Consider the following 20,363-nt stretch of genomic DNA (forward strand, 5'->3'; position numbering starts at 1 on the left):
AAACCGTTCGTTTGCAGTAGCAGTTTTAATTTTAGCTTTCACTCTGTTTTCTACTATATGGATACATGTAGTTGGAACTCTAAATCAAACACGGTTTGTGCTAGCTCTGTGAAACTTGACACAATAAAGTAGTTCCAAGTTCTATCTCTATGGTTTGTTTCCTATTGATGTAGCCCGAAGCAGAGACTGGCGCAAATCACTTCCATGGAAAGGGGTTGCCAAGCTTCCAAAAAACTACGAGTTTCCGGAAATCTCAGCACACATTTTTTCACCCAATCTTGATGACACTTTCAGGTAATGATCAGTACCCCAATCCCACTTGGCTCACCAAATTTCATTCTTCAAGGTTAAACCGTTCGTTGGAAGTAACAGTATTAATTTTTAGGTTTCACTCTGTTTTCTCCTATAGGGATACATGTAGTTGGAACTCTAAATCAAACACGGTTTGTGCTAGCTTTTTGAAACTTGACACAATAAAGAAGTTCCAAGTCCTGTATCTATGGTGTGTTTCCTATTGATGTAGCCCTAAGCAGAGACTGGCGCAAATCACTTTCATGGAAAGGGGTTTCCAAGCTTCCAAAAAACTACGAGTTTCCTGAAATCTCAGCACTCATTTTTTCACCCCATCTTGATAACACTTTCAGATAATGATCACTACCCCAATCCCACTTGGCTCACCAAATTTCGTTCTTCTAGGTTAAACCGTTCGTTGGCAGTAACAGTTTTAATTTTTAGCTTTCACTCTGTTTTCTCCTATATGGATACATGTAGTTGGAACTCTAAATCAAACACGGTGTGTGCTAGCTCTCTGAAACTTGACACAATATAGTAGTTCCAAGTTCTATCACTATGGTTTGTTTCCTATTGATGTAGCCCGAAGCAGAGACTGACGCAAATCACTTTCATGGAAAGGGTTTGCCAAGCTTCCAAAAAACTACGTTTTCCTGAAATCTCAGCACACATTTTTTCACCCAATCTTGATGACACTTTCAGGTAATGATCAGTAACCCAATCCCACTTGGATCACCAAATTTCATTCTTGTAAGTTAAACCGTTCGTTCGCAGTAACTGTTTAGATTTTTAGGTTTCACCATGTTTTCTCCTGTACGGATACATGTAGTTGGAACTCTAAATCAATCTCGGTTTGTGCTAGCTCTTTGAAACTAGACGCAATAAAGTAGTTCCAAGTTCTATCTCTATGATTTGTTTCCTATTGATGTAGCCCTAAGCAGAGACTGGCGCAAATCTCTTTCATGGAAATGGGTTGCCAAGCTTCCAAAAACTACGAGTTTCCTGAAATCTCAGCACACATTTTTTCACCAAATCTTGATGACACTTTCAGTTAATTATCAGTACCCCAATCACACTTGGCTCACCAAATTTCGTTCTTCTAGGACAAACCGTTCGTTTGCAGTAGCAGTTTTAATTTTAGCTTTCACTCTGTTTTCTACTATATGGATACATGTAGTTGGAACTCTAAATCAAACACGGTTTGTGCTAGCTCTGTGAAACTTGACACAATAAAGTAGTTCCAAGTTCTATCTCTATGGTTTGTTTCCTATTGATGTAGCCCGAAGCAGAGACTGGCGCAAATCACTTTCATGGAAAGGGGTTGCCAAGCTTCCAAAAAACTACGAGTTTCCGGAAATCTCAGCACACATTTTTTCACCCAATCTTGATGACACTTTCAGGTAATGATCAGTACCCCAATCCCACTTGGCTCACCAAATTTCGTTCTTCAAGGTTAAACCGTTCGTTGGAAGTAACAGTATTAATTTTTAGGTTTCACCCTGTTTTCTCCTATACGGATACATGTAGTTGGAACTCTAAATCAATCTCGGTTTGTGCTAGCTCTTTGAAACTAGACGCAATAAAGTAGTTCCAAGTTCTATCTCTATGATTTGTTTCCTATTGATGTAGCCCTAAGCAGAGACTGGCGCAAATCTCTTTCCTGGAAATGGGTTGCCAAGCTTCCAAAAACTACGAGTTTCCTGAAATCTCAGCACACATTTTTTCACCCAATCTTGATGACACTTTCAGGTAATGATCACTACCCCAATCCCACTTGGCTCACCAAATTTCCTTCTTCTATGTTAAACCATTCGTTTGCAGTAAGAGTTTTAATTTTTAGATTTCACTCTGTTTTCTCCTATATGGATACATGTAGTTGGAACTCTAAATCAAACACGGTTTGTGCTAGCTCTGTGAAACTTGACACAATAAAGTAGTTCCAAGTTCTATCTCTATGGTTTGTTTCCTATTGATGTAGCCCGAAGCAGAGACTGGCGCAAATCACTTTCATGGAAAGGGGTTGCCAAGCTTCCAAAAAAATACGAGTTTCCTGAAATATCAGCACACATTTGTTCACCCAATCTTGATGACACTTTCAGATAATTATCAGTACCCCAATCCCACTTGGCTCACCAAATTTCGTTCTTCTAGGTTAAACCGTTCGTTGGCAGTAACAGTTTTAATTTTTAGGTTTCACTCTGTTTTCTCCTATTGCGATACGTGTAGTTGGAACTCTAAATCAAACACGGTTTGTGCTAGCTCTTTGAAACTTGACACAATAAAGTAGTTCCAAGTTCTATCTCTATGGTTTGTTTCCTATTGATGTAGCCCGAAGCAGAGACTGGCGCAAATCACTTTCATGGAAAGGGGTTGCCAAGCTTCCAAAAAACTACGAGTTTCCTGAAATCTCAGCACACATTTTTTCACCCAATCTTGATGACACTTTCAGGTAATGATCAGTACCCCAATCCCACTTGGCTCACCAAATTTCGTTCTTCTAGGACAAACCGTTCGTTTGCAGTAGCAGTTTTAATTTTAGCTTTCACTCTGTTTTCTACTATATGGATACATGTAGTTGGAACTCTAAATCAAACACGGTTTGTGCTAGCTCTGTGAAACTTGACACAATAAAGTAGTTCCAAGTTCTATCTCTATGGTTTGTTTCCTATTGATGTAGCCCGAAGCAGAGACTGGCGCAAATCACTTTCATGGAAAGGGGTTGCCAAGCTTCCAAAAAACTACGAGTTTCCGGAAATCTCAGCACACATTTTTTCACCCAATCTTGATGACACTTTCAGGTAATGATCAGTACCCCAATCCCACTTGGCTCACCAAATTTCATTCTTCAAGGTTAAACCGTTCGTTGGAAGTAACAGTATTAATTTTTAGGTTTCACTCTGTTTTCTCCTATAGGGATACATGTAGTTGGAACTCTAAATCAAACACGGTTTGTGCTAGCTTTTTGAAACTTGACACAATAAAGAAGTTCCAAGTCCTGTATCTATGGTGTGTTTCCTATTGATGTAGCCCTAAGTAGAGACTGGCGCAAATCACTTTCATGGAAAGGGGTTGCCAAGCTTCCAAAAAACTACGAGTTTCCTGAAATCTCAGCACTCATTTTTTCACCCCATCTTGATGACACTTTCAGATAATGGTCAGTACCCCAATCCCACTTGGCTCACCAAATTTCGTTCTTCTAGGTTAAACCGTTCGTTGGCAGTAACAGTTTTAATTTTTAGCTTTCACTCTGTTTTCTCCTATATGGATACATGTATTTGGAACAATAAATCAAATACGGTTTGTGCTAGCTCTTTGAAACTTGACACAATAAAGTAGTTCCAAGTTCTATCTCTATGGTTTGTTTCCTATTGATGTAGCCCGAAGCAGAGACTGGCGCAAATCACTTTCATGGAAAGGGCTTGCCAAGCTTCCAAAAAACTACGTTTTCCTGAAATCTCAGCACACATTTTTTCACCCAATCTTGATGACACTTTCAGGTAATGATCAGTAACCCAATCCCACTTGGATCACCAAATTTCATTCTTGTAAGTTCAACCGTTCGTTCGCAGTAACTGTTTTAATTTTTAGGTTTCACCCTGTTTTCTCCTATACGGATACATGTAGTTGGAACTCTAAATCAATCTCGGTTTGTGCTAGCTCTTTGAAACTAGACGCAATAAAGTAGTTCCAAGTTCTATCTCTATGATTTGTTTCCTATTGATGTAGCCCTAAGCAGAGACTGGCGCAAATCACTTTCATGAAAATGGGTTGCCAAGATTCCAAAAACTACGAGTTTCCTGAAATATCAGCACTCATTTTTTCACCCCATCTTGATGACACTTTCAGATAATGGTCAGTACCCCAATCCCACTTGGCTCACCAAATTTCGTTCTTCTAGGTTAAACCGTTCGTTGGCAGTAACAGTTTTAATTTTTAGCTTTCACTCTGTTTTCTCCTATATGGATACATGTAGTTGGAACTCTAAATCAAACACGGTGTGTGCTAGCTCTGTGAAACTTGACACAATAAAGTAGTTCCAAGTTCTATCTCTATGGTTTGTTTCCTATTGATGTAGCCCGAAGCAGAGACTGGCGCAAATCACTTTCATGGAAAGGGGTTGCCAAGTTTCCAAAAAAATACGAGTTTCCTGAAATATCAGCACACATTTTTTCACCCAATCTTGATGACACTTTCAGATAATGATCAGTACCCCAATCCAACTTGGCTTACCAAATTTCGTTCTTCTAGGTTAAACCGTTCGTTGGCAGTAACAGTATTAATTTTTAGGTTTCACTTTATTTTCTCCTATATGGATACATGTAGTTGGAACACTAAATCAAACACGGTTTGTGCTAGCTCTTGGAAACTTGACAAAATAAAGTGGTTCCAAGTTCTATCTCTATGGTTTGTTTCCTATTGATGTAGACCTAAGCAGAGACTGGCGCAAATCCCTTTCATGGAAAGGGGTTGCCAAGCTTCCAAAAAACTACGAGTTTCCTGAAATCTCAGCACACATTTTTTCACCCAATCTTGATGACACTTTCAGGTAATGATCAGTAACCCAATCCCACTTGGATCACCAAATTTCATTCTTGTAAGTTAAACCGTTCGTTCGCAGTAACTGTTTAGATTTTTAGGTTTCACCATGTTTTCTCCTGTACGGATACATGTAGTTGGAACTCTAAATCAATCTCGGTTTGTGCTAGCTCTTTGAAACTAGACGCAATAAAGTAGTTCCAAGTTCTATCTCTATGATTTGTTTCCTATTGATGTAGCCCTAAGCAGAGACTGGCGCAAATCTCTTTCATGGAAATGGGTTGCCAAGCTTCCAAAAACTACGAGTTTCCTGAAATCTCAGCACACATTTTTTCACCAAATCTTGATGACACTTTCAGTTAATTATCAGTACCCCAATCACACTTGGCTCACCAAATTTCGTTCTTCTAGGACAAACCGTTCGTTTGCAGTAGCAGTTTTAATTTTAGCTTTCACTCTGTTTTCTACTATATGGATACATGTAGTTGGAACTCTAAATCAAACACGGTTTGTGCTAGCTCTGTGAAACTTGACACAATAAAGTAGTTCCAAGTTCTATCTCTATGGTTTGTTTCCTATTGATGTAGCCCGAAGCAGAGACTGGCGCAAATCACTTTCATGGAAAGGGGTTGCCAAGCTTCCAAAAAACTACGAGTTTCCGGAAATCTCAGCACACATTTTTTCACCCAATCTTGATGACACTTTCAGGTAATGATCAGTACCCCAATCCCACTTGGCTCACCAAATTTCGTTCTTCAAGGTTAAACCGTTCGTTGGAAGTAACAGTATTAATTTTTAGGTTTCACCCTGTTTTCTCCTATACGGATACATGTAGTTGGAACTCTAAATCAATCTCGGTTTGTGCTAGCTCTTTGAAACTAGATGCAATAAAGTAGTTCCAAGTTCTATCTCTATGATTTGTTTCCTATTGATGTAGCCCTAAGCAGAGACTGGCGCAAATCTCTTTCCTGGAAATGGGTTGCCAAGCTTCCAAAAACTACGAGTTTCCTGAAATCTCAGCACACATTTTTTCACCCAATCTTGATGACACTTTCAGGTAATGATCACTACCCCAATCCCACTTGGCTCACCAAATTTCCTTCTTCTATGTTAAACCATTCGTTTGCAGTAAGAGTTTTAATTTTTAGATTTCACTCTGTTTTCTCCTATATGGATACATGTAGTTGGAACTCTAAATCAAACACGGTTTGTGCTAGCTCTGTGAAACTTGACACAATAAAGTAGTTCCAAGTTCTATCTCTATGGTTTGTTTCCTATTGATGTAGCCCGAAGCAGAGACTGGCGCAAATCACTTTCATGGAAAGGGGTTGCCAAGCTTCCAAAAAAATACGAGTTTCCTGAAATATCAGCACACATTTGTTCACCCAATCTTGATGACACTTTCAGATAATTATCAGTACCCCAATCCCACTTGGCTCACCAAATTTCGTTCTTCTAGGTTAAACCGTTCGTTGGCAGTAACAGTTTTAATTTTTAGGTTTCACTCTGTTTTCTCCTATTGCGATACGTGTAGTTGGAACTCTAAATCAAACACGGTTTGTGCTAGCTCTTTGAAACTTGACACAATAAAGTAGTTCCAAGTTCTATCTCTATGGTTTGTTTCCTATTGATGTAGCCCGAAGCAGAGACTGGCGCAAATCACTTTCATGGAAAGGGGTTGCCAAGCTTCCAAAAAACTACGAGTTTCCTGAAATCTCAGCACACATTTTTTCACCCAATCTTGATGACACTTTCAGGTAATGATCAGTACCCCAATCCCACTTGGCTCACCAAATTTCGTTCTTCTAGGACAAACCGTTCGTTTGCAGTAGCAGTTTTAATTTTAGCTTTCACTCTGTTTTCTACTATATGGATACATGTAGTTGGAACTCTAAATCAAACACGGTTTGTGCTAGCTCTGTGAAACTTGACACAATAAAGTAGTTCCAAGTTCTATCTCTATGGTTTGTTTCCTATTGATGTAGCCCGAAGCAGAGACTGGCGCAAATCACTTTCATGGAAAGGGGTTGCCAAGCTTCCAAAAAACTACGAGTTTCCGGAAATCTCAGCACACATTTTTTCACCCAATCTTGATGACACTTTCAGGTAATGATCAGTACCCCAATCCCACTTGGCTCACCAAATTTCATTCTTCAAGGTTAAACCGTTCGTTGGAAGTAACAGTATTAATTTTTAGGTTTCACTCTGTTTTCTCCTATAGGGATACATGTAGTTGGAACTCTAAATCAAACACGGTTTGTGCTAGCTTTTTGAAACTTGACACAATAAAGAAGTTCCAAGTCCTGTATCTATGGTGTGTTTCCTATTGATGTAGCCCTAAGTAGAGACTGGCGCAAATCACTTTCATGGAAAGGGGTTGCCAAGCTTCCAAAAAACTACGAGTTTCCTGAAATCTCAGCACTCATTTTTTCACCCCATCTTGATGACACTTTCAGATAATGGTCAGTACCCCAATCCCACTTGGCTCACCAAATTTCGTTCTTCTAGGTTAAACCGTTCGTTGGCAGTAACAGTTTTAATTTTTAGCTTTCACTCTGTTTTCTCCTATATGGATACATGTATTTGGAACAATAAATCAAATACGGTTTGTGCTAGCTCTTTGAAACTTGACACAATAAAGTAGTTCCAAGTTCTATCTCTATGGTTTGTTTCCTATTGATGTAGCCCGAAGCAGAGACTGGCGCAAATCACTTTCATGGAAAGGGCTTGCCAAGCTTCCAAAAAACTACGTTTTCCTGAAATCTCAGCACACATTTTTTCACCCAATCTTGATGACACTTTCAGGTAATGATCAGTAACCCAATCCCACTTGGATCACCAAATTTCATTCTTGTAAGTTCAACCGTTCGTTCGCAGTAACTGTTTTAATTTTTAGGTTTCACCCTGTTTTCTCCTATACGGATACATGTAGTTGGAACTCTAAATCAATCTCGGTTTGTGCTAGCTCTTTGAAACTAGACGCAATAAAGTAGTTCCAAGTTCTATCTCTATGATTTGTTTCCTATTGATGTAGCCCTAAGCAGAGACTGGCGCAAATCACTTTCATGAAAATGGGTTGCCAAGATTCCAAAAACTACGAGTTTCCTGAAATATCAGCACTCATTTTTTCACCCCATCTTGATGACACTTTCAGATAATGGTCAGTACCCCAATCCCACTTGGCTCACCAAATTTCGTTCTTCTAGGTTAAACCGTTCGTTGGCAGTAACAGTTTTAATTTTTAGCTTTCACTCTGTTTTCTCCTATATGGATACATGTAGTTGGAACTCTAAATCAAACACGGTGTGTGCTAGCTCTGTGAAACTTGACACAATAAAGTAGTTCCAAGTTCTATCTCTATGGTTTGTTTCCTATTGATGTAGCCCGAAGCAGAGACTGGCGCAAATCACTTTCATGGAAAGGGGTTGCCAAGTTTCCAAAAAAATACGAGTTTCCTGAAATATCAGCACACATTTTTTCACCCAATCTTGATGACACTTTCAGATAATGATCAGTACCCCAATCCAACTTGGCTTACCAAATTTCGTTCTTCTAGGTTAAACCGTTCGTTGGCAGTAACAGTATTAATTTTTAGGTTTCACTTTATTTTCTCCTATATGGATACATGTAGTTGGAACACTAAATCAAACACGGTTTGTGCTAGCTCTTGGAAACTTGACAAAATAAAGTGGTTCCAAGTTCTATCTCTATGGTTTGTTTCCTATTGATGTAGACCTAAGCAGAGACTGGCGCAAATCCCTTTCATGGAAAGGGGTTGCCAAGCTTCCAAAAAACTACGAGTTTCCTGAAATCTCAGCACACATTTTTTCACCCAATCTTGATGACACTTTCAGATAATGATCAGTACCCCAATCCCACTTGGCTCACCAAATTTCGTTCTTGTAGGTTAAACCGTTCGTTGGCAGTAACTGTTTTAATTTTTAGGTTTCACTCTGTTTTCTGCTATAGGATACATGTAGTTGGAACTCTAAATCAAACACGGTTTGTGCTAGCTTTTTGAAACTTGACACAAAAAGAAGTTCCAATTCCTGTATCTATGGTGTGTTTCCTATTGATGTAGCCATAAGCAGAGACTGGCGCAAATCACTTTCATGGAAAGGGGTTGCCAAGCTTCCAAAAAACTACGAGTTTCCTGAAATCTAAGCACACATTTTTTCACCCAATTTTGATGACACTTTCAGGTAATGATCAGTATCCCATTCCCACTTGGTGCACCAAATTTTGTTCTTCTAGGTTAAACCGTTCGTTGGCAGTAACAGTTTAAATTTTTAGGTTACACTCTGTTTTCTCCTATAGGGATACATGTATTTGGAACTCTAAATGAAACACGGTTTGTGCTAGCTCTTTGAAACTTGACACAATAAAGTAGTTCCAAGTTCTATCTCTATGGCTTTTTTCCTATTGATGTAGCCCTAAGCATAGACTGGCGCAAATCACTTTCATTGAAAGGGGTTGCCAAGCTTCCAAAAAACTACGAGTTTCTGAAATCTCAGCACACATTTTTTCACCCAATCTTGATGACACTTTCAGATAAGGATCAGTACCCCAGTTCCACTTGTCTCACCAAATTTCGTTTTTCTAGGTTAAACCATTCGTTGGCAGTAACAGTTTTAATTTTTAGGTTTCACTCTGTTTTCTCCTATATGGATACATGTAGTTGGAACTCTAAATCAAACGCGGTTTGTGCTAGCTCTTTGAAACTTGACACAATAAAGTAGTTCCATGTTCTATCTCTATGGTTTGTTTCCTATTGATGTAGGCCTTAGCAGAGACTGGCGCAAATCAGTTTAATGGAAAGGGGTTGCCAAGCTTCCAAAAAACTACGAGTTTCTGAAATCTCAGCACACATTTTTTCACCCAATCTTGATGACACTTTCAGATAAGGATCAGTACCCCAATTCCACTTGTCTCACCAAATTTCGTTCTTCTACGTTAAACCGTTCGTTGGCAATAACTGTTTTAATTTTTAGGTTTCACTCTGTTTTCTCCTATAGGGATACATGTAGTTGGAACTCTAAAACAAACACGGTTTGTGCTAGCTTTTTGAAACTTGACACAAAAAGAAGTTCCAAGTCCTGTATCTATGGTGTGTTTCCTATTGATGTAACCATAAGCAAAGACTGGCGCAAATCCCTTTAATTGAAAGGGGTTGACAAGCTTCCAAAAAACTACGAGTTTCCTGAAATCTCAGCACACATTTTATCACCCAATCTTGATGACACTTTCAGATAATGATCAGTACCCCAATCCCACTTGGCTCACCAAATTTCGTTCTTCTAGGTGAAACCGTTCGTTGGCAGTAACAGTTTTAATTTTTAGGTTTCACTCTGTTTTCTCCTATAGGGATACATGTAGTTGGAACACAAAATCAAACATGGTTTGTGCTAGCTCTGTGAAACTTGAAACAATAAATTAGTTCCAAGTCCTGTATCTGTGGTGTGTTTCCTATTGATGTAGCCATAAGCAGAGACTGGCGCAAATCACTTTCATGGAAACGGGTTGCCAAGCTTCCAAAAAACTACGAATTTCCTGAAATCTAAGCACACATTTTTTCACCCAATCTTGATGACACTTTCAGGTAATGATCAGTACCCCATTCCCACTTGGTGCACCAAATTTCGTTCTTCTAGGTTAAACAGTTCGTTGGCAGTAACAGTTTAAATTTTTAGGTTACACTTTGTTTTCTCCTATAGGGATACATGTATTTGGAACTCTAAATGAAACACGGTTTGTGCTAGCTCTTTGAAACTTGACACAATAAAGTAGTTCCAAGTTCTATCTCTATGGCTTTTTTCCTATTGATGTAGCCCTAAGCATAGACTGGCGCAAATCACTTTCATGGAAAGGGGTTGCCAAGCTTCCAAAAAACTACGAGTTTCTGAAATCTCAGCACATATTTTTTCACCCAATCTTGATGACACTTTCAGATAAGGATCAGTACCCCAATTCGACTTGTCTCACCAAATTTCGTTCTTCTAGTTTAAACCGTTCGTTTGCAGTAACAGTTTTAATTTTTAGCTTTCACTCTGTTTTTTCCTATATGGATACATGTAGTTGGAACTCTAAATAAAACACAGTGTGTGCTAGCTCTGTGAAACTTGACACAATAAAGTAGTTCCAAGTTCTATCTCTATGGCTTTTTTCCTATTGATGTAGCCCTAAGCATAGACTGGCGCAAATCACTTTCATGGAAATGGGTTGCCAAGCTTGCAAAAAATTACAAGTTTCTGAAATCTCAGCACACATTTTTTCACCCAATCTTGATGACAATTTCATGTAATGATCAGTACCCCAATCCCACTTGGCTCACCAAATATCGTTCTTCTAGGTTAAACCGTTCGTTGGCAGTAACAGTTTTAATTTTTAGGTTTCACTCTGTTTTCTCCTATAGGGATACATGTAGTTGGAACTCTAAATCAAACACGATTTGTGCTAGCTCTTTGAAACTTGACACAATAAATTAGTTCCAAGTTCTATCTCTATGGTTTGTTTCCTATTGCTGTACCCCTAAGCAGAGACTGGCGCAAATCACTTTCATGGAAAGGGTTTGCCAAGCTTCCAAAAACTATGTGTTTCCTGAAATCTCAGCACACATTTTTTCACCCAATCTTGATGACACTTTCAGGTAACGATCAGTACCCCAATCCCACTTGGCTCACCAAATTTTGTTCTTCTAGTTTAAACCATTCGTTGGCAGTAAGAGTTTTAATTTTTAGGTTTCACTCTGTTTTCTCCTTTAAGGATACATGTAGTTGAACTCTAAATCAAACAAGGTTTGTGCTAGCTCTTTGAAACTTGACACAATAAAGTAGTTCCAAGTTCTATCTCTATGGTTTGTTTCCTATTGATGTAGGCCTAAGCAGAGACTGGCGCAAATCACTTTCATGGAAAGGGGTTGCCAAGCTTCCAAAAAACTACGAGTTTCTGAAATCTCAGCACACATTTTTTCACCCAATCTTGATGACACTTTCAGGTAATGATTCGTACCCCAATCCCACTTGGCTCACCAAATTTCGTTCTTCTAGGACAAACCGTTCGTTTGCAGTAACAGTTTTAATTTTAGCTTTCACTCTGTTTTCTCCAATATGGATACATATAGTTGGAACTCTAAATCAAACACGGTTTGTGCTAGCTCTGTGAAACTTGACACAATAAATTAGTTCCAATTTCTATCTCTATGGTTTGTTTCCTATTAATGTAGCCCTAAGCAGAGACTGGCACAAATCACTTTCATGGAAAGGGGTTGCCAAGCTTCCAAAAAACTACGAGTTTCTGAAATCTCAGCACACATTTTTTCACCCAATCTTGATGACACTTTCAGATAATGATCAGTACCCCAATCCCACTTGGCTCACCAAATTTCGTTCTTGTAGGTTAAACCGTTCGTTGGCAGTAACTGTTTTAATTTTTAGGTTTCACTCTGTTTTCTGCTATAGGATACATGTAGTTGGAACTCTAAATCAAACACGGTTTGTGCTAGCTTTTTGAAACTTGACACAAAAAGAAGTTCCAAGTCCTGTATCTATGGTGTGTTTCCTATTGATGTAGCCATAAGCAGAGACTGGCGCAAATCACTTTCATGGAAAGGGGTTGCCAAGCTTCCAAAAAACTACGAGTTTCCTGAAATCTAAGCACACATTTTTTCACCCAATTTTGATGACACTTTCAGGTAATGATCAGTATCCCATTCCCACTTGGTGCACCAAATTTCGTTCTTCTAGGTTAAACCGTTCGTTGGCAGTAACAGTTTAAATTTTTAGGTTACACTCTGTTTTCTCCTATAGGGATACATGTATTTGGAACTCTAAATGAAACACGGTTTGTGCTAGCTCTTTGAAACTTGACACAATAAAGTAGTTCCAAGTTCTATCTCTATGGCTTTTTTCCTATTGATGTAGCCCTAAGCATAGACTGGCACAAATCACTTTCATGGAAATGGGTTGCCAAGCTTGCAAAAAATTACAAGTTTCTGAAATCTCAGCACATATTTTTTCACCCAATCTTGATGACAATTTCATGTAATGATCAGTACCCCAATCCCACTTGGCTCACCAAATATCGTTCTTCTAGGTTAAACCGTTCGTTGGCAGTAACAGTTTTAATTTTTAGGTTTCACTCTGTTTTCTCCTATAGGGATACATGTAGTTGGAACTCTAAATCAAACACGATTTGTGCTAGCTCTTTGAAACTTGACACAATAAATTAGTTCCAAGTTCTATCTCTATGGTTTGTTTCCTATTGCTGTACCCCTAAGCAGAGACTGGCGCAAATCACTTTCATGGAAAGGGTTTGCCAAGCTTCCAAAAACTATGTGTTTCCTGAAATCTCAGCACACATTTTTTCACCCAATCTTGATGACATTTTCAGGTAACGATCAGTACCCCAATCCCACTTGGCTCACCAAATTTTGTTCTTCTAGTTTAAACCATTCGTTGGCAGTAAGAGTTTTAATTTTTAGGTTTCACTCTGTTTTCTCCTTTAAGGATACATGTAGTTGAACTCTAAATCAAACAAGGTTAGTGCTAGCTCTTTGAAAATTGACACAATAAAGTAGTTCCAAGTTCTATCTCTATGGTTTGTTTCCTATTGATGTAGGCCTAAGCAGAGACTGGCGCAAATCACTTTCATGGAAAGGGGTTGCCAAGCTTCCAAAAATCTACGAGTTTCCTGAAATCTCAGCACACATTTTTTCACCCAATCTTGATGACACTTTCAGGTAATGATCAGTACCCCAAGCCCACTTGGCTCACCAAATTTCGTTCTTCTAGGACAAACCGTTCGTTTACAGTAACAGTTTAAATTTTAGCTTTCACTCTGTTTTCTCCTATATGGATACATGTAGTTGGAACTCTAAATCAAACACGGTTTCGGCTAGCTCTGTGAAAATTGACACAATAAAGTAGTTCCAAGTTCTATCTCTATGGTTTGTTTCCTATTGATGTAGCCCTAAGCAGAGACTGGCGCAAATCACTTTCAAGGAAAGGGTTTGCCAAGCTTCCAAAAAACTACGAGTTTCCTGAAATCTCAGCACACATTTTTTCACCCAATCTTGAGGACACTTTCAGGTAATGATCAGTACCCCAATCCCACTTGGCTCACCAAATTTTGTACTTCTAGTTTAAACCGTTCGTTGGCAGTAAGAGTTTTAATTTTTAGCTTTCACTCTGTTTTCTCTTATATGGATACATGTAGTTGGAACTCTAAATCAAACACGGTTTCGGCTAGCTCTGTGAAACTTGACACAATAAAGTAGTTCCAAGTTCTTTCTCTATGGTTTGTTTCCTATTGATGTAGCCCTAAGCAGAGACTGGCGCAAATCACTTTCATGGAAAGGGTTTGCCAAGCTTCCAAAAAACTACGAGTTTCCTGAAATCTCAGCACACATTTTTTCACCCATCTTGAGGACACTTTCAGGTAATGATCAGTACCCCAATCCCACTTGGCTCACCAAATTTTGTACTTCTAGTTTAAACCGTTCGTTGGCAGTAACAGTTTTAATTTTTAGCTTTCACTCTGTTTTCTCCTATATGGATACATGTAGTTGGAACTCTAAATCAAACACGGTCTGTGCTAGCTCTCTGAAACTTGACACAATAAAGTAGTTCCAAGTTCTATCTCTATGGTTTGTTTCCTATTGATGTAGCCTGAAGCAGAGACTGGCGCAAATCACTTTCATGGAAAGGGTTGCCAAGCTTCCAAAAAACTACGTTTTCCTGAAATCTCAGCACACATTTTTTCACCCAATCTTGATGACACTTTCAGGTAATGATCAGTAACCCAATCCCACTTGGATCACCAAATTTCATTCTTGTAAGTTAAACCGTTCGTTCGCAGTAACTGTTTTAATTTTTAGGTTTCACCCTGTTTTCTCCTATACGGATACATGTAGTTGGAACTCTAAATCAATCTCGGTTTGTGCTAGCTCTTTGAAACTAGACGCAATAAAGTAGTTCCAAGTTCTATCTCTATGATTTGTTTCCTATTGATGTAGCCCTAAGCAGAGACTGGCGCAAATCACTTTCATGAAAATGGGTTGCCAAGATTCCAAAAACTACGAGTTTCCTGAAATCTCAGCACTCATTTTTTCACCCCATCTTGATGACACTTTCAGATAATGGTCAGTACCCCAATCCCACTTGGCTCACCAAATTTCGTTCTTCTAGGTTAAACCGTTCGTTGGCAGTAACAGTTTTAATTTTTAGCTTTCACTCTGTTTTCTCCTATATGGATACATGTAGTTGGAACTCTAAATCAAACACGGTGTGTGCTAGCTCTGTGAAACTTGACACAGTAAAGTAGTTCCAAGTTCTATCTCTATGGTTTGTTTCCTATTGATGTAGCCCGAAGCAGAGACTGGCGCAAATCACTTTCATGGAAAGGGGTTGCCAAGTTTCCAAAAAAATACGAGTTTCCTGAAATATCAGCACACATTTTTTCACCCAATCTTGATGACACTTTCAGATAATGATCAGTACCCCAATCCCACTTGGCTTACCAAATTTCGTTCTTCTAGGTTAAACCGTTCGTTGGCAGTAACAGTATAAATTTTTAGGTTTCACTTTATTTTCTCCTATATGGATACATGTAGTTGGAACACTAAATCAAACACGGTTTGTGCTAGCTCTTGGAAACTTGACAAAATAAAGTGGTTCCAAGTTCTATCTCTATGGTTTGTTTCCTATTGATGTAGACCTAAGCAGAGACTGGCGCAAATCCCTTTCATGGAAAGGGGTTGCCAAGCTTCCAAAAAACTACGAGTTTCCTGAAATCTCAGCACACATTTTTTCACCCAATCTTGATGACACTTTCAGATAATGATCAGTACCCCAATCCCACTTGGCTCACCAAATTTCGTTCTTCTAGGTTAAACCGTTCGTTGGCAGTAACAGTTTTAATTTTAGCATTCACTCTGTTTTCTCCAATATGGATACATGTAGTTGGAACTGTAAATCAAACACGGTTTGTGCTAGCTCTGTGAAACTTGACACAATAAAGTAGTTCCAAGTTCTATCTCTATGGTTTGTTTCCTATTGATGTAGGCCGAAGCAGAGACTGGCGCAAATCACTTTCATGGAAAGGGGTTGCCAAGCTTCCAAAAAACTACGAGTTTCTGAAATCTCAGCACACATTTTTTCACCCAATCTTGATGACACTTTCAGGTAATGATTAGTACCCCAATCCCACTTGGCTCACCAAATTTCGTTCTTCTAGGACAAACCGTTCGTTTGCAGTAACAGTTTTAATTTTAGCTTTCACTCTGTTTTCTCCAATATGGATACATATAGTTGGAACTCTAAATCAAACACGGTTTGTGCTAGCTCTGTGAAACTTGACACAATAAATTAGTTCCAATTTCTATCTCTATGGTTTGTTTCCTATTAATGTAGCCCTAAGCAGAGACTGGCGCAAATCGCTTTCATGGAAAGGGGTTGCCAAGCTTCCAAAAAACTACGAGTTTCCTGAAATACCAGCACACATTTTTTCACCCAATCTTGATGACACTTTCAGATAATGATCAGTACCCCAATCCCACTTGGCTCACCAAATTTCATTCTTGTAGGTTAAACGGTTCGTTGGCAGTAACTGTTTTAATTTTTAGGTTTCACTCTGTTTTCTACTATAGGATACATGTAGTTGGAACTCTAAATCAAACACGGTTTGTGCTAGCTTTTTGAAACTTGACACAAAAAGAAGTTCCAATTCCTGTATCTTTGGTGTGTTTCCTATTGATGTAGCCATAAGCAGAGACTGGCGCAAATCACTTTCATGGAAAGGGGTTGCCAAGCTTCCAAAAAACTACGAGTTTCCTGAAATCTAAGCACACACTTTTTCACCCAATTTTGATGACACTTTCAGGTAATGATCAGTATCCCATTCCCACTTGGTGCACCAAATTTCGTTCTTCTAGGTTAAACCGTTCGTTGGCAGTAACAGTTTAAATTTTTAGGTTACACTCTGTTTTCTCCTATAGGGATACATGTATTTGGAACTCTAAATGAAACACGGTTTGTGCTAGCTCTTTGAAACTTGACACAATAAAGTAGTTCCAAGTTCTATCTCTATGGCTTTTTTCCTATTGATGTAGCCCTAAGCATAGACTGGCGCAAATCACTTTCACGGAAAGGGGTTGCCAAGCTTCCAAAAAACTACGAGTTTCTGAAATCTCAGCACACATTTTTTCACCCAATCTTGATGACACTTTCAGATAAGGATCAGTACCCCAGTTCCACTTGTCTCACCAAATTTCGTTTTTCTAGGTTAAACCATTCGTTGGCAGTAACAGTTTTAATTTTTAGGTTTCACTCTGTTTTCTCCTATATGGATACATGTAGTTGGAACTCTAAATCAAACGCGGTTTGTGCTAGCTCTTTGAAACTTGACACAATAAAGTAGTTCCATGTTCTATCTCTATGGTTTGTTTCCTATTGATGTAGGCCTTAGCAGAGACTGGCGCAAATCAGTTTAATGGAAAGGGGTTGCCAAGCTTCCAAAAAACTACGAGTTTCTGAAATCTCAGCACACATTTTTTCACCCAATCTTGATGACACTTTCAGATAAGGATCAGTACCCCAATTCCACTTGTCTCACCAAATTTCGTTCTTCTACGTTAAACCGTTCGTTGGCAATAACTGTTTTAATTTTTAGGTTTCACTCTGTTTTCTCCTATAGGGATACATGTAGTTGGAACTCTAAAACAAACACGGTTTGTGCTAGCTTTTTGAAACTTGACACAAAAAGAAGTTCCAAGTCCTGTATCTATGGTGTGTTTCCTATTGATGTAACCATAAGCAAAGACTGGCGCAAATCCCTTTAATTGAAAGGGGTTGACAAGCTTCCAAAAAACTACGAGTTTCCTGAAATCTCAGCACACATTTTATCACCCAATCTTGATGACACTTTCAGATAATGATCAGTACCCCAATCCCACTTGGCTCACCAAATTTCGTTCTTCAAGTTTAAACCATTCGTTGGCAGTAACAGTTTTAATTTTTAGGTTTCACTCTGTTTTCTCCTATAGGGATACATGTAGTTGGAACACAAAATCAAACATGGTTTGTGCTAGCTCTGTGAAACTTGAAACAATAAATTTGTTCCAAGTCCTGTATCTGTGGTGTGTTTCCTATTGAGGTAGCCATAAGCAGAGACTGGCGCAAATCACTTTCATGGAAAGGGGTTGCCAAGCTTCCAAAAAACTACGAATTTCCTGAAATCTAAGCACACATTTTTTCACCCAATCTTGATGACACTTTCAGGTAATGATCAGTACCCCATTCCCACTTGGTGCACCAAATTTCGTTCTTCTAGGTTAAACAGTTCGTTGGCAGTAACAGTTTAAATTTTTAGGTTACACTTTGTTTTCTCCTATAGGGATACATGTATTTGGAACTCTAAATGAAACACGGTTTGTGCTAGCTCTTTGAAACTTGACACAATAAAGTAGTTCCAAGTTCTATCTCTATGGCTTTTTTCCTATTGATGTAGCCCTAAGCATAGACTGGCGCAAATCACTTTCATGGAAAGGGGTTGCCAAGCTTCCAAAAAACTACGAGTTTCTGAAATCTCAGCACATATTTTTTCACCCAATCTTGATGACACTTTCAGATAAGGATCAGTACCCCAATTCGACTTGTCTCACCAAATTTCGTTCTTCTAGTTTAAACCGTTCGTTTGCAGTAACAGTTTTAATTTTTAGCTTTCACTCTGTTTTTTCCTATATGGATACATGTAGTTGGAACTCTAAATAAAACACAGTGTGTGCTAGCTCTGTGAAACTTGACACAATAAAGTAGTTCCAAGTTCTATCTCTATGGCTTTTTTCCTATTGATGTAGCCCTAATCATAGACTGGCGCAAATCACTTTCATGGAAATGGGTTGCCAAGCTTGCAAAAAATTACAAGTTTCTGAAATCTCAGCACACATTTTTTCACCCAATCTTGATGACACTTTCAGGTAACGATCAGTACCCCAATCCCACTTGGCTCACCAAATTTTGTTCTTCTAGTTTAAACCATTCGTTGGCAGTAAGAGTTTTAATTTTTAGGTTTCACTCTGTTTTCTCCTTTAAGGATACATGTAGTTGAACTCTAAATCAAACAAGGTTTGTGCTAGCTCTTTGAAACTTGACACAATAAAGTAGTTCCAAGTTCTATCTCTATGGTTTGTTTCCTATTGATGTAGGCCTAAGCAGAGACTGGCGCAAATCACTTTCATGGAAAGGGGTTGCCAAGCTTCCAAAAATCTACGAGTTTCCTGAAATCTCAGCACACATTTTTTCACCCAATCTTGATGACACTTTCAGGTAATGATCAGTACACCAAGCCCACTTGGCTCACCAAATTTCGTTCTTCTAGGACAAACCGTTCGTTTGCAGTAACAGTTTAAATTTTAGCTTTCACTCTGTTTTCTCCTATATGGATACATGTAGTTGGAACTCTAAATCAAACACGGTTTCGGCTAGCTCTGTGAAACTTGACACAATAAAGTAGTTCCAAGTTCTATCTCTATGGTTTGTTTCCTATTGATGTAGCCCTAAACAGAGACTGGCGCAAATCACTTTCATGGAAAGGGTTTGCCAAGCTTCCAAAAAACTACGAGTTTCCTGAAATCTCAGCACACATTTTTTCACCCAATCTTGATGCCACACTCAGATAATGATCAGTAACCCAATCCCACTTGGATCACCAAATTTCGTTCTTCTAAGTTAAACCGTTCGTTGGCAGTAACTGTTTTAATTTTTAGGTTTCACCCTGTTTTCTCCTATATGGATACATGTACTTGGAACTCTAAATCAAACTCGGTTTGTGCTAGCTCTTTGAAACTTGACACAATAAAGTAGTTCCAAGTTCTATCTCTATGGTTTGTTTCCTATTGATGTAGCCCTAAGCAGAGACTGGCGCAAATCACTTTCATGGAAAGGGGTTGCCAAGCTTCCAAAAAACTACGAGTTTCCGGAAATCTCAGCACACATTTTTTCAGCCAATCTTGATGACACTTTCAGGTAATGATCAGTACCCCAATCCCACTTGGCTCACCAAATTTCGTTCTTCAAGTTTAAACCGTTCGTTGGCAGTAACAGTATTAATTTTTAGGTTTCACTCTGTTTTCTCCTATAGGGATACATGTAGTTGGAACTCTAAATCAAACAAGGTTTGTGCTAGCTTTTTGAAACTTGACACAATAAAGAAGTTCCAAGTCCTGTATCTATGGTGTGTTTCCTATTGATGTACCCCTAAGCAGAGACTGGCGCAAATCACTTTCATGGAAAGGGTTTGCCAAGCTTCCAAAAAACTAAGTTTTCCTGAAATCTCAGCACACATTTTTTCACCCAATCTTGATGACACTTTCAGGTAATGATTAGTATCCCAATCCCACTTGGATCACCAAATTTCATTCTTGTAAGTTAAACCGTTCGTTGGCAGTAACAGTTTTAATTTTTAGCTTTCACTCTGTTTTCTCCTATATGGATACATGTAGTTGGAACTCTAAATGAAACACGGTGTGTGCTAGCTCTCTG

Source organism: Spermophilus citellus (genome assembly GCF_964194105.1).
Source record: "Spermophilus citellus genome assembly, chromosome: 10".
Lineage (NCBI taxonomy): Eukaryota > Metazoa > Chordata > Mammalia > Rodentia > Sciuridae > Spermophilus > Spermophilus citellus.